Genomic DNA, 15,618 nt, shown 5'->3' with positions numbered 1-15,618 from the left:
TGTCTAAGGGTGTCATAATTTGGGTTGAGATAAGAGATCACTAAACTAAATAACAATGTAAATAAACAAGCATGATGATTAAAATGAGATGTAAACGATTGATTAAAAGCACTAGGGTGTCATGGGTTCATAGGGGATATATGGGAATTGATCATACAAACATATTCTCAAATTATAAGCAAGCAATTATTATTGTGATAGGATCGAGTTGGTTTATATCTTACAATCCTAGGAAGGTTTGGGTCCCGGAGCCGAATCGATTAGATTGTACAACACCTACAAGTCGACTTAATCCTCCCCACTCAACTATATGCATGGTCTAATGAGACTCGAGTTGGTTTATGTCTTACAAGTCTAATTGAAAAGGTAAGTGATGGGTAAAAAATGCAAGGATTCATAGGCTCGCATTTCATCAAACATAACATGTGCATAAATTGAGATCACAACAAGTAAGCAAATAAATTATGTGAATATATTAGATTAAGCATGAATCATCCCCCATGTTGGTTTCCCTTAATTACCCATTAACCCTAGTTAAGATGACTACTCACTCATTATCAAGTTTAACATGCTAACAAGGTTGTCAATCATACTAGCCAGACAAAACAAGATGCATAAATAAAGATGATTAACAATAATTAAAAAGGGATTAAGAGAATTATACCTAATGATGATTCCAAAATAATAAGCAAAGAATAATAGAAGTACTTGATGATTGATGGAAGGTTGTCAATCCTCCAAATAATACCCAAATAATCTTCAATTACCCAAAATAAATGATGAATAATAGAGAAATTAAGGAAATGAGATTTGTATTAATGCTTAATTAAAAGTTGATTACCAGATTAAGATGAGATTAGAATAACATAAAAAGAGTATATGAAGGACATGACAATCTAATTAGTATAATGGGGTATTTATACTAAGGATTAGGTACATAAATTAGGGTTACTAAGGGCTTAAATAATGATTAAGGCCCTTAAGAAAAGTTGAGGAAGTGCTCCTCTCGAAGGAGATGCGCATATGCGTTTTGGTGGTCTTCATGGAATACGCTCGTCCCGAGCGGCTTGGCTGAGGGACGGTCTGCACTGGAGAGGAATCCGAGCGGATTGGTGAGGGCAACGCTCGGATTGAGAGGGACCAGGACGAGCGTCTTAGCCACGGGACGGTCGGATTGTAACAGGCCAGGACGCTCGTCCCATGCACTGCGACGCCCGGATTGTTAGCCAGTCAAATTCTCTTCTTTTCTTTCTCCAACAATCCTCAAGGATCTTGTTGGAGATGCAAGGATCTTCTCATCATTGCCCATTTACTTCATTATTTACATAGGCCTTCTAGTCTTGTCTTCACTTTGATGCTTGGTCATTAATTCGATCAATTTAGCTCCATTTTGCCATGAAAATGCAAGGTTCTTACTCCTTTCCTACCAAGGGATCAAAACCTCAAATAATATGCAAAACGAAAGACAAAAGATAGTAAATGAGCCAATTATGCACTAAAAAGCATAGGAACGAGGCTAATTCGGGGACTAAATATGCTCTAAAATGAGTCACATCAAATATCCCCAAACCGAACCTTTCCTCGTCCCGAGTAAAGAGGTGACAAAAACTAGGACCTTTATTTAAACTAACCTACTAATATAGCCGATGTGAGACAATTAGCGGGTCTCACTTCGCCTCTTCAACTCACAACAAGACAACCATGAGGTAAGATGCCTATCTGCAAGGCAAGGTGGGTCTTGCCAAAATGGCGATACATCCAAACATTAAAGCACACAAAATCAAGTAATGGATGCATCTACAAAAATGAATAGCCACTTTCCTCATCTAAGTGGCGGAAATTATTTAAAGGGGAAGCAATTCAAGGGTACACATTCCATTATAGATACGGTTTCTTCAAACTACTAAGCCTAGAAGGATACCAATAAATCACCACCAAGTTATGTCAAGCTAGATTACCTTTGTCCTCAATCGTTAAATGCTTTTGTCAAGAATAGACTCCCTATGGTGTTAGAAACACTGGAGGATCGCGGAATTCCCCTTCTTGCCTAGACAAGAAGAAGGGTCGTCCCCTCTCTACCATGCACAAAAGTGGATTCAATGGAAAAGGGATCAATAGAATTTCAGTTTCATATGAGAGTTTGCTTTTGTTGTTGTTTTTTCCCCAAATTTGTGGCATTTGTCATTTGAGAACACTTTCTTTTTGCCATTTCTTTTGATGTTTGGCATTTCAATACTTGACAACTTTCAACTTTTCTTTGCATTTCTTTTTGAACGTTTTCAAAGTTGCCCCATTTGTAGTGAGGGTGCTTATATTTGAAGCTTTAGGAGTCTATTTTTGCTCCTCTTTTCATTTCATACAATTTGCAAACTTTTTCAAATCAATTCATTTCTTGAACTCAAATTTTTGAACAATTTTTGTGCCCATTCCCTTTGATGACAAAATATGGTAGAATGTGGAAGATGGTTGCATGGTTTCAAGGGTCACCTTGGAATAAACGGTAGCCAAGGAGTTATCACACCACAAGGTACTTTTGACTAGGCCTTAATCCATGGGTCAAAGGATACTAGCATGACACATCCTAGGGTGTTTTACAAGTATTCTAACAAGCAAAGTCTTAAGAAGAAAAAACATCTACAAGGGCCTTATATACACTTGTCAAGCTTCCCAAATAGACGGGTTCACAAAAAATTTCCTAAATGCAACTATATGCCATGATGCAACTAACATATATACAACCTAATGCATATGCTTCTACCAACTAGTATGCCAAATAATCTAGATGCAATCCTAATTTCACATTGTTTATACCGCATCAATCAAAATAAAGCCACATAGTCATTAACATAAAGGGGAAAAAGGAGATTGGAAAGATCATACCATGCGGTCTTCTATATCCTCATGTCTCGGATGTGGCGTAGTCGATCAATGTGAAAAGGATGAAGAAACACAATATATACAAACTAATATATACAAGACTACACTACAAAGGAAATGAACGTGTTTTTGAGTTTTTTAATTTTTCAAATTTTTATGCATTTTTCGAAATTTTTCAAACTTTTTTTATTTTTGTTTAAAAAGTCAAGTTAGAATTTCCCATCCCCACACTAGTATGGGCATTATCCTCAATGGCCAATACGATAGGAAATTATGCAATCTATATGAAAATGCATGATTTCTAAGCTAAATGCAAATTATATGACATATAAACAAGAGTGAATGCAAATTAAGCTATGCTATATGATGCATGGTTTTTTTTTGTTATGTTGGAGAGCATAATTTAGATTAGCTCCCAATGCATATGCATAAACTTCCCCAAACCAAAATAGACACTATTTCTAATGTCAAAAATTGGGGGAGTTCATGCATAAAAATGCTATGCATGAAATTACATTTGTCATTTTGGATTTTGAATATGGGAACAATAAAATGAACACCTCAATGTGACCGAGGTGTGAGTCCTTTAAATTATACTAGGACTCCACAAATCATGATCAAGATAAAATTATAAGGAAAACAAGAGAAATAGACAAACCTCAATCTTCGCCCATGGCGTCATCACTATCATCTCCCTCATCATCACCAACTTCGCTTGAATCATCATCATCAACCTCCATAGAGCCGGAGTTATCTTCACTTGCACTTGAACTTCCCTCTTCGTCTTCATTCTCTTCTTCTTCTTCACCTTCTTGCTCACCACTCTCATCAACAACCATCTCCTCTTCACCCAAGTTACCACCTCTAGAAGCACTAGGAAAGAAGGTTTCCTTATCTGCCCAACTAGGAAAAGGACAAGATGGGTCAAGAAGTCCCTGCCTAGCAAGATGTAGGAGAGGCGGATATTGTGCTTTATAAGCATTGACTCTATCCTCATAAGCTTGCTTGTGCATTTCTTTCATCAAGAGAGTCAAGTAGTCATTCCCCGCCTTAACATTTTCGGGTTGAAATTCATGGTAGGTGAATGGGTAAGGTGAGGTGATAATGGAGGAGGAGGGCTCGGCAATGTCTTCCCCTTGGTGTTGTATAATAAACTCGGCTTCCTCGGAGAGTGGGAGAAGGTAGTTGGGCCTATGAACATTCAATCGGTAAATCTTGCTTGGCAATGTGAAGGATTTAGCATCTTTTGTTAACCACCCAAATTTGTCATCAAGAGTATCATTCGTGACCAATTTGAATTTTTGAACCATGGTGGCTAGATCAATGATATAGCCTCCCTTAACCGGTTTATAGGTGTTATCCTTATTGACGTTCCGGTTGACGTGTTTTGCCAAATAAGTTACTAACCCACCATTAACAATAAAGGCCATACCTTCTTTGCCACAATCAACATTGAGCCACCTCTCAATCAAAAGTTGAAGAATGTTGTACTTTTTGGTGAACGCTCTTCCAATGTTCACGGTCGACTCGAGAAGAATAAATTCAAGTTCGGTGAAATGGTTCATTCCCTTCCTAGCAATCAAAGTATGCCCAACAACTTTGTGCCATATTCTTATACCCGGATGATGGACAAAAAGAGAACGACAATCATGATAAGATGTAAACTCTCTACCGGTAATAGCTTTCCATAAGGGAGCGGGATCATACTTGGTAGGTTTCTTTGTTTAGGTCGGGTCATTGCTAAGGCCAAAGACTTTACCAAACTCTTCAAAAGACAATTTCCTATCAACATTCTCGAGCCGGAATTCAATATTCCTTATAGCCTCCACCTTGGTAACATTCAAAGAGCTTAAGAACTCTAAGGTGAGGGATGAGTAAGTCAACTCTTGCATATTAAACAAAGTACTCAATCCCATAGACTCGAAAAAGGTCTTTGTTTGTTCTAGGACACCCAATTTCGACAAGGTCTCTTGACAAATGAACTTGGTGGGCAAGATAGTTTTCTTAGCAAAGGAAATAAATTTCTTCCTATGGGAGTCGGAAGTGAAAATTACCTCCGGATAATCGATTATTTGTTCAACAACCGGAGTAGTAGAAGTAGTAGCTTCCATAGGAGGATCTTGCTCTTGAATTTCCAACCTTGCATTATGAACTACCAATGCCTTTGATGCTTGAATAGCTTGAAGAGCTTGTTGTCTCTTAGAAAGGTTCTTCTTTTGGGGTGCCTTATTTCCACCTTTTGTTCTTGCCATGCTCCTTTACTTGGTAACACCAAAGAAAGCTTGAAATCTTCAATTTCTAGTAATACCCAAATCGATTTAGGATATTTGAATGTTGCCTTGTATCCCAAAAATCGACTCAAACCTTGAAGATGTTGGTGTTTTAATCACTTGTTGTTGGTAAAGGAGTGATTTAACTTTTTTTTGAGGAAGTTTGGATTTGATTTGGTTGATTTTGGTTGAGAAATTTGTTGTTGGTTGATGGAGAGAATGAGGGTTTTGGGGTTTTGAGGTAGTGTTTATGTTTGAATGAATGAAAATGAGTTGGGGAAAGGGGGTTTTTAAGACCCATTGGATTTGAAAACCAGAGGGGATACGCACGGCCTGGCGTCGGGACGAGCGTCTTTTGCGCAGAATAGGTTCAGGAAAAATGCGCTAGGGACAAGCGTCTTATCAACAAGACGAGCGGATTCTTGAGCTAGGACGAGCGTCCTAAGTTGGAGACGCTCGGATTCCTTTCCAGGGAGAAATCCCAAAAATTGCCAGTGAAAAGACGAGCGGATTTCTTCTGGGACGACCATCCAGGCTGAGACGAGCGGATTCTCTGGTAGGAAGCTCGGATTCTCAATCAGACCCAAATGTTGCTTTTCCCATATTCTCAAGACGAGCGTCTTTGTCCCTGGACGCTCGGGTTTTCTTCAGAATAAGCGGATTCTCGTCGGGTCGCTCGGATTGTCCCTCTGCCACACGGATTCAGGTCCATCCGTGGGTGCTTCGTAACCCGTGTCATTTTTACCATTTATTTCTTGTGGTATTCGTTGTGGAGGTACTACAAAGGCTTGGATAGCCTAGGCAAATGCTATCCCAACACTAAGGCAAAACACTACACATCAATAAACAATTGAGTCCCTCCCTTATTTCTCTCAAAAATGATGAAAATCTTGATCAAGGCATAGAAATTTAAATCCAAAATTGACAAAAATGCAATACAATAATTAAAATTCAAGTTAGGGAGTTAGAATATTTACAAGTGGTGGTTTAGGGAGGACTCCACCAAACTCTCATTCGATAATGAGATGTCAAGGGGGCATGTTCAAGGTGTTGTTGATGTTACTCAAGACCTTGAAGAAGTAGTCAAAAGCTTGTTCATTGTCATGATAAAGATCTTCAATAGACCTTTGCATTTGTTGTTCTTCATGGTGGTCTTGGGTCATAGCATTACCGATATAGGGATTGAATATCCCTTCAAACTCATCATCCCAAAGACCGCATACTTCATCTACTTGATCACTAAAAATGTCATGAGTTGATGAAGACAACTTTCCTTCTTTCTTATCTTGGCCAATGAGGCCTTCTTCTTCACTTGTCATGGGTGAGCTTTTCAAGCTCTCTTTGTTGCAATTTCCTTATTCTTTTGATGGAGCATCATCCACTTTCTTCTTCCAATAAAATTCTAACTTCTTCCTATTATCTTGCCGGCTATAGTGATCAACCATAAAACATGGCTCATGTAATCGGGGACCTCTCATTGTCTTGTCAAGATTGAAAGTGATGGTTTCATCTCCCACTTGAAGGGTGAGCTCTCCATGTTTTACATCGATCACCGCTCCCGCAGGGTGCAAGAAAGGTCTTCCTAAGATAATAGGAATGTTAGAGTCTTCTTCCATGTCAACAATAACGAAATCCACTAGGATGAAGAATTTGTCAATTCTTACGGGCACATCTTCCCATACCCCTAAAGGTGTCTTCGTAGATCGATCTGCCATTTGAAGTGTGATATTAGTGCACTTGAGTTGTCCCATTCCTAGCCTCTTGCTTACCGAATATGGCATGACGCTAACACTTGCCCCAAGGTCACATAAAGCTTTGTTGATCGTGGTGTCGCCAATGGTACATGGAATGGAGAAACTTCCCGGATCCTTTAGTTATGGAGGTGAACTTCCTTGTAGGATGGCACTACTCACCTTAGTGAAACCAATAGTCTCAAGCTTTCGGATGTATTTCTTCTTCGCAAGAATATCTTTCATATACTTTGCATAGGCCGGAACGTGATTGATTAATTCCGTAAATGGTCATCAAACTTAGGCTTAGCTTGACGACTTGGAAAAGGAAGTCTAATCACAATAGGCTCCTTCTCTTTAGCCTTCTCTTCATTCTTTTTTGAAACTTCTTGAACGGTGGGTTATTCTTCTTTAGAGTTTTCAACAACTCTTTCCTTGTCACTAGCATTCACAGCATCTTCATCAACGGGCCTCTTCGGCCCTTCATACCTTGTACCACTCCTCAAATGGATGGTACTCACAGATTCTTGTCTTGGGGGATTACCTTGAGGTGGTAATTGCCCCTTTTGTCTTTGTGAACTTGAAGATGCCAATTGAAACATTTGGGTCTCCAACATCTTTGTGTGAGCTAGTATGTTGTTAATGGTGATGTCTTATGCTTGGCTATCCTTTTGCATTTGAGTGAAAAACTCTTGTTGGTTCTTTTGCATTTGGAGGACCGCTTTTTGAACATCAAAACCTTGGTCATTTGTTTGATTGTATGGAGTTTGATTTTGGTAACCTTGGTTTTGGTTGTAAAAGGGTCTTTGAGCCTGGTTTGTCATTGGAGGTGGGGTGTATGTTGGTTGAGGGTTTTGAACATTTTGGCTTTTGTATGAGAGGTTGGGATGGAATTTGGTGTTTTCATTGTAATAGTTGGAATAAGGGGTACCACTCTTGTATGCTTGGAAAGCATTCACTTGTTCCCCTACATTCACTTTGGTCATGCCCCAAAGTTCCACAACTCTCACATACTCCACTTGGAATTGATGAAGATGCCACCATGGCATTCACATGTTGCTTAGATTTGGAGGCTTCTTCAAGTTTAGCCATAGCCTTTTCAAACTTAAAATTAATGGTATCAATATGAGCACTAAGTTGAGCGCCCATTTGAGTAATAGAGTCAACTTCATGCTTTCCTCCTCTAGTAGCCTTCTGAGGTCTACTATATTGTGAGTTATGGACCGCCATTTCCTCAATCTTGTTCCATGTTTGATTATCATCAACTTCGGTAAACATACCATTTGATCCCATATTGAGAATGTTTCGGGAGTCTTCATATAGACCATTCTAAAGTTGTTGTACCAAGAACCACTCGCTAAGTCCGTGATGAGGACATGAGCGACAAGTTCCTTTGAATCGCTCCCAAGCTTCATACAAAGATTCTTCAAGCCTTTGTTTGAATCCCGTGATTTGGGCTATTTGCATGTTAGTCTTTTCGGAGGATAGAATTTTTTGTAGAAAGCAAGTGCCAATTTCTTCCAAGAGTCAATACCAAGAGTAGCCTTACCAACGCCCCTTAACCATTGTTTCGCGGTACCAATCAAAGAATAAGGAAATAAGACGCATCAAATTTGGTCTTGAGTAACTCCGGTTTGAGAAATCGCATCACAATAGTCACAAAAAGTGTCCATATGAGAATGAGGGTCTTCACTAGGCATCCCCCCAAATTGGCTTCTTTCGACTAATTGGATAAATGCGGATTTTGCAATGAAATTACCGGTCAAATGTTGTGGTGTCGGAGTACCATTTTGTAGGTTCTCCTCGGTTGGTACGGAATGTGATGAAAATTTAGGCATTGTGGGTTGATTTTGTGGTTGATTTTGTGTTGGGTTCTCCTCTCCTTTTATTAAAAAAGGGTTGATGAACTCAATATTGTTTGGTTGAATATCAATAATCTCACAAATACCTCTCACAGTATTTCTAGCAAGTCATCTATTGTTGGTCAAAGTCCTTTCAATTTCAAGATCAATGGGTAACAAGTTACCTTGTGATCTCCTAGACATGCAAAATATCAAACAACTTGAAAACAATTAAAACAAATCTTGAGGAGTTTTACTTCCCTAAGGTAGAGAAATACACAACTAAAAACAATCAAAGAAAATCAAATCAAGTTAACACCGTCCCCGGCAACGGCGCCATTTTTGGCTCGTCGGTTTTGTTACTCGTCGTCAAAAGTTACCTAGACCAAAACAATATTTATAACTTCACAAACTACTCTACTATTAGTAAAGAGGTAAGTAAAGGTCGGATCCCAAGGGATGGGTATTGATGTAGGATTTTTGATTGCAAATGGTCGTGTCTAAGAGTGTCACAATTTGGGTTGAGATAAGAGATCACTAAACTAAATAACAATGTAAATAAACAAGCAAGATGATTAAAATGAGATGTAAACGAATGATTAAAAGCACTAGGGTGTCATGGGTTCATAGGGGATACATGGGAATCGATCATACAAACATATTCTCAAATTATAAGCAAGCAATTATTGTTGTGATAGGATCGAGTTGGTTTATATCTTACAATCCTAGGAAGGTTTGGGTCCCGGAGCCGAATCGATTAGATTGTACAACACCTACAAGTCAACTTAATCCTCCCTACTCAACTATATGCATGGTCTAATGAGACTCGAGTTGCTTTATGTCTTACAAGTCTCATTGAAAAGGTAAGTGATGGGTAAAAAATGCAAGGATTCATAGGCTCGCATTTCATCAAACATAACATGTGCATAAGTTGAGATCACAACAAGCAAGTAAATAAATTATGTGAACATATTAGATTAAGCATGAATCATCTCCCATGTTGGTTTCCCTTAATTACCCATTAACCCTAGTTAAGATGACTACTCACTCATTATCAAGTTTAACATGCTAACAAGGTTGTCAATCATACTAGCAAGACAAAATATGATGAATAAATGAAGATGATTAACAATAATTAAAAAGGGATTAAGAGAATTATACCTAATGATGATTCCAAAATAATAAGCAAAGAATAATAGAAGTACTTGATGATTGATGGAAGGTTGTCAATCCTCCAAATAATACCTAAATAATCTTCAATTACCCAAAATAAATGATGAACAATAAAGAAATTAAGGAAATGAGATTTGTATTAATGCTTAATTAAGAGTTGATTACAAGATTAAGATGAGACTAGAATAACATAAAAAGAGTATATGAAGGACATGACAATCTAATTAGTACAATGGGGTATTTATACTAAGGATTAGGTACATAAATTAAGGTTACTAGGGGCTTAAATGACGATTAAGACCCTTAAGAAAAGTTGAGGAAGTGCTCCTCTCGAAGGAGATGCGCATATCCGTTTTGGTGGTCTTCATGGAAGACACTCGTCCCGAGCGGCTTGGCTGAGGGACGGTCTGTACTGGAGAGGAATCCGACCAGATTGGTGAGGGCGACGCTCGGATTGAGAGGGACCAGGACGAGCGTCTTGGCCACGGGACGCTAGGATTGTAGCAGGCCAGGACGCTCGTCCCGTGCACTGAGACGCCCGGATTGTTAGCCAGTCAGCTTGTCTTCTTTTCTTTCTCCAACAATCCTCAAGGATCTTGTTGGATATGCAAGGATCTTCTCATCATTGTCCATTTACTTCATTATTTACATAGGTCTTCTAGTCTTGTCTTCACTTTGATGCTTGGTCATTAGATTCAATCAATTTAGCTCCATTTTGCCATGAAAATGCAAGGTTCTTACTCCTTTCCTACCAAGGGATCAAAACCTCAAAGAATATGCAAAATGAAAGACTAAAGATAGTAAATGACCCAATTATGCACTAAAAAGCATCGGAACGAGGCTAATTCGGGGACTAAATATGCTCTAAAATGAGTCACATCACTATCACTTGACGATAAACTTACGACTGTCATAAATCGTTCCGCGTACCAAACATGCGGCCCAATCATCACCGGGTGGCTTGCGGGAGGTGCAGAAATGAGGTATTTACACTATCATAACTTAATTTGGTACTCCCCATATCTCTATTGCAAAACACATTAATTCACATGGTTTAGGGATCACATAACCGCATATCACTTAGATATAATGCTACAATTTCAACAATAATTCAACATTTAATTGATTAATACACAACGATTGCAAACTTTATCATATTTATTGAATAACATGCAACAATAAATCCCTTTATTTCACGCATTCCATACAATCATCCATATTGGGTCATAATTACCCAACTCCTGCAGCAATTACATCTCATTCTATCCTCCTTAAGAAACAAAGTTATGTCCTCATAACCACAAGCAATATTAAAGATAACAATTATTATAAGACAATCAACTATTACCCCACTCTTCAAATATCGCTCAAGGGAACCGGTTCAAAACCGAGAGAGCCACTAGTACGAATTAAGGCTAGCTTCTTAACCGCACTCTGAGGGGCTCCTAACAGTTTCTACTCGGGGTTCATTTTATTTAGACGCATCCTAATTTCATTAGATTCATTTGTTTTAGGCCAGAGGATCGTTCTCTCTGATACCACTTTGTAACACCCCCATTTATTTAAGAATCTGTACTAGAACTTCCCGATAATTAAGAGTGTTATCATCCCGGAATAACCGAGGTAGTAGATAATCAAACTGAATGAAACATAGTATTTATTTAAATTATAAAATTTGTTACAACATAAATTCTCAAAGTATTAAAACAGCGAAAGTAAAATACAACTGAAGACTTCTAAATAAGTGATCTATTTCAAGGTCGGTCTTTCCAAGTCCTCACGCCATCCCATGCTCTCATCTGTCTCATCGGTTACCTGCCAATTCTGCTCCCCATTACGGATCATCACAGGTGTCAAACAAATACACGGTCAACCTCACGAGTGAGGAGGATAAATAATCAACAATTAACAAATATGCAAAATGTATGAGTATGCAATAATTGACATGGCCTTCTACTGAGCTCATCACCCGAAACACCCACCCGCCAATCCCTGGCCGGGTACACCTCGATCATTATCGAGAAACCAGCTTAACAGCTGAGGTTATCCGGAGACAGGTCTGCAGAACTAGCCTGGGCCTTTAAATCACAATCACAGATATCCAACCGATATCAAACTGATATCCAACCTAAAATGCATATGCCATGCACATGAATGCATCATCATATCATAACTTAAATCATATACCAAACCGATAACAAGTGTATAAACCATGCTTATGAATGTTATAACAATTTACAACTCAAACATGTCATAGTTCATATAATAATGCACCCAACAACATAGCATCCAAATGGGACAATTATAAGAAAAACAGATTAATTTTCCTACCTCGAAATAAGCAAGTCTTGACTGAAATTATCGCATTAGAAATACTCCACTTCAAAATCGTCACCTAAAACAGTAATATTATTATTAAATATATTATTCGTATTATTTATTAAAACACCATTTATCGCAACTTATTATCTTTATTCTTAATACTCGTAAAACGCATCGTTATAAAAATATCCCGTCTTCAAAAATAATATTAATAATATTCATTATTAATAATTATCCTATGATTGTGAAAATTACGAATTAAGAAATACGAGTTGCGAATTAAATAGTTTATTATTTACAAATTATGGAATTACGACTTATTATATTATAATTACAAATAACGAATTACGAAACAACGATATAACGATAAAACGATATAACCACCTACCACCTGTGTCCCTTAAACAACCCAACCACCACCATTCCCATCCTCGACAGCCACCAACTCCACCGTGGCAGCCTCCTTGCACCACGGTGGACCCCTCCTGACACCACCAACCCCGTCGACTCCAACCATCGTGCATAACCACCATGGTTTATACCCCCTTAAACAAACACCCTCTCACAACCGCACCCCCTTCTAAACCCGACACCAACCACTACACTAAACCCCACCACCTCTGGCCACCACCTTCGTCACCACCGACTCATGGTTGTTCCAGGGGTGGTCACGTCCTCCTCTGAACTCCCCTCTGAACTCCCCTGTAAACGCCACAACTTCCTCCCTAATATCGTCTTCACACTCGCACTAGTGCTCCCCTGTTTTCTGTTTTCCGGCCATCATCACCACAACCCACTAACAACGACCACCGTGACATACTCCCCGAAGTTGACTCAACCACCAGGTTCCAACCCACCATGCCCTAGTCAAGTCGGTATTCAAAATGGGTATTAAAAACGGGTTCAGCACCCCTGTTTTCGCGTCCCAAATCCAACCACCGTGGTGGCACACTTTGCCACCACCGACCACCATTGCCACCATCTTGGTCGACTCCTCCCCTACAACCACTACCCATAAACCCAGGTCAGACGAACCCCAAACCATGGTTCAAAACCCGATTGAATGCTCCCATTTACCACCCGTGTATACCCCTATTTTCAATCAAACCACCACCTCCACGGTGGACGACACCAGTCAAGGGTTGGTCAGGGTGGTCAAGGGTGGTTCCTACTTAGCCTAGGGTCTGGGTCAGGTCACTCGAGTCAGCCTAGGTCTAGGTTTGGTCAAGGCTAAGGTAGGTGAGCGATAACTAGTTTATAAAAACGATAAACGATGTATAATCGTACCTCGAATAATTACCGCCTCAAAGTCATAGATTTCTCCCTCTTTATCTCCTCAAAATTTCAGAAAATAATATGTGGAATGGATGTTGAAAAGGTAGGTGGGGAATGACTACAAATTAACCTTGTAATTATCATTATAAGGTTCAATGAATGGTTGATTCTTATGCCTCGTAAATTGATACATTCAAACCTCGTAAAACTTTTAATTGACCTAGTAAAATACTCGGTCTACCTAGGTATTATACGGTTCATACCCTCATTCCCAACACCGACTCATTTTATCATTTAACGAACTCATTACGAAAAAGCGTAATATATATTAAACACAGTTATCTTAATTATCTAGCACTTATCGTAATTATTAAATATCGTATATATATATATATATATATATATATATATATATATATATGTAAAATTATTTCTAATTTACGAATATTAAATATCATACATTTATATAATTATATCTAATTTACGATAGTAATAATATTTTATTATTATGAGCTATAAAATTAGAGCTATAAAATACGGGGTATTACAAAGGATATATGTTATGGAAGGTCGTTTTAGAGGGATGGAAACGGATGGTGTATAGTGAGCTTAGATCGAGTTATGCCGCGATGTGTAGATAGTGGCCGGGTTTGGGAAATTGGTTGTCAAGAGGTGAGCCTAGTGTGTAATTTCCTTGGGCAATTAACGATATAAAACGAATTTTTGTTTCTAGAGATGTAAAAGGGAGATGCAATTAATTGAAGAGTAAACATTGATTGTGTGGACTGACTGGTGGCAAGTGTGAGTGAGTAGCATGATGAGAGAGGACCTATGGTAAGAAAGAGTTAGAAGGTACTGATATGAATTAAGGGAATTTGAGTTTTCGAGCAATGAGAAGGTAACCAGAGCACTAAAGAGTTAGGTAGTAGGAATAAGGAGTTGAAATTGTTAATTGATTTTGTTGAGTGTAAAGGGAAACGAATGAGGGGAGTAAACTAAGAGAATGTTGACCGGAGTTATGCAATATGGAAGTAAGGAATCGTCGAGATGTATGATATTATCATGAGGGTGTGAGTTAATGGTTATATAGGAATTTCAGGACGACATGTTAGTTCATGAGTTTCGAGGAATTAAAGGGAGTAAAAGGTTGGTAGAGTATTTGCACGATATGAGATTTTGGTGGTGAGTTAGGTGACGATAAAATTAAGGATAGAATTGGAATGAATGCTGAGGTAAATTTTGTTGACATATTTGTTGTTTGTTAATTGGGATGTTAACCGAAATAGAAATGAACTGTTATGTTTAGAGGTGAGTGTAAGAGCTTTTTTATACGAAAGATGGTGGTGTCGTGATGTTAACACTAGTAGTTAAGGATGACGTTAAATAGAGAAGATATCCGTCCTAGAGAGGTTGATTTTTTGGAGGCCAGATTGGAATATATGGTTGCGAGGGAGTATAAGATGTGGATATAGAAGGCGTCTGTTAGTAGTTGGGTATTAATGGTATGGTTACATTTGTCAGGAGATGATAGTTATGCGAATGGGAGAATGTGTTATGAGGGGCATACGAGTTAAGCTCGGGCGAGAGGTAACCTTTATTAGGTGGTAACTTACGTGATCAGGATTGGCTAGTTAGATTCGATTATGGGTCTATGATATGTGTAAGTGTTTGTGAGGATCGGACCTCACGAGTAGTGGTATAGTGTCATAGTCATAAAGTTGTTATATGAGTGTTCCGTGTTATATGTTGTGTATGGTAACCTAATAGGACGGTTTTTAGAAAGGGTAATGGCGGTTGGAGGAGTCATGTGATGATTATTGCGTCGATAGTCTAGTTTTGAGGTAATGTGGTTGTTGTGTTCCGGGTGCGATCCAGGCACGGTACTCAGTGTTACGATGCGGGTACTTTCGCGCTGTGGTGTGGCTGTTGGTAATGGTATTACGATGCCGTCATTGGTTGTGGTGGAGTAGGCGGGATACTTATAAGACGAGTTTTCGAAAGTGTATACCAGTTATATAGATTATTGTTTTGTTTACTGCTATTTCTTGTGAGTTTCGATTTGGACATATAGACGGTTGTTTTGTTTATTGATGTTTCTTACCAGTTTCGGCTAAGAAGGTGTTGAAAAGT

General features: G+C 38.7%; 1 non-coding gene and 1 pseudogene across 1 annotated transcript; both read left to right on the top strand.

Annotated features, from left to right (window-relative positions):
* The window catches only part of LOC141619876 (amidophosphoribosyltransferase, chloroplastic-like), a 212,834-nt pseudogene that overhangs the window by 88,428 nt on the left and 108,788 nt on the right, over positions 1 to 15,618 (top strand).
* Positions 8,238 to 8,344, top strand: LOC141625094 (small nucleolar RNA R71). Its single transcript, XR_012534890.1, has one exon. It is a non-coding gene; the product is annotated as a small nucleolar RNA R71 (small nucleolar RNA).

The sequence above is a fragment of the Silene latifolia genome, chromosome X, assembly GCF_048544455.1.
Source record: "Silene latifolia isolate original U9 population chromosome X, ASM4854445v1, whole genome shotgun sequence".
Classification (NCBI taxonomy): Eukaryota; Viridiplantae; Streptophyta; class Magnoliopsida; order Caryophyllales; family Caryophyllaceae; genus Silene; species Silene latifolia.
The sequence above is the reverse complement of the archived record's forward strand: the minus strand, read 5'-3'. Positions and strand labels throughout refer to the sequence as shown.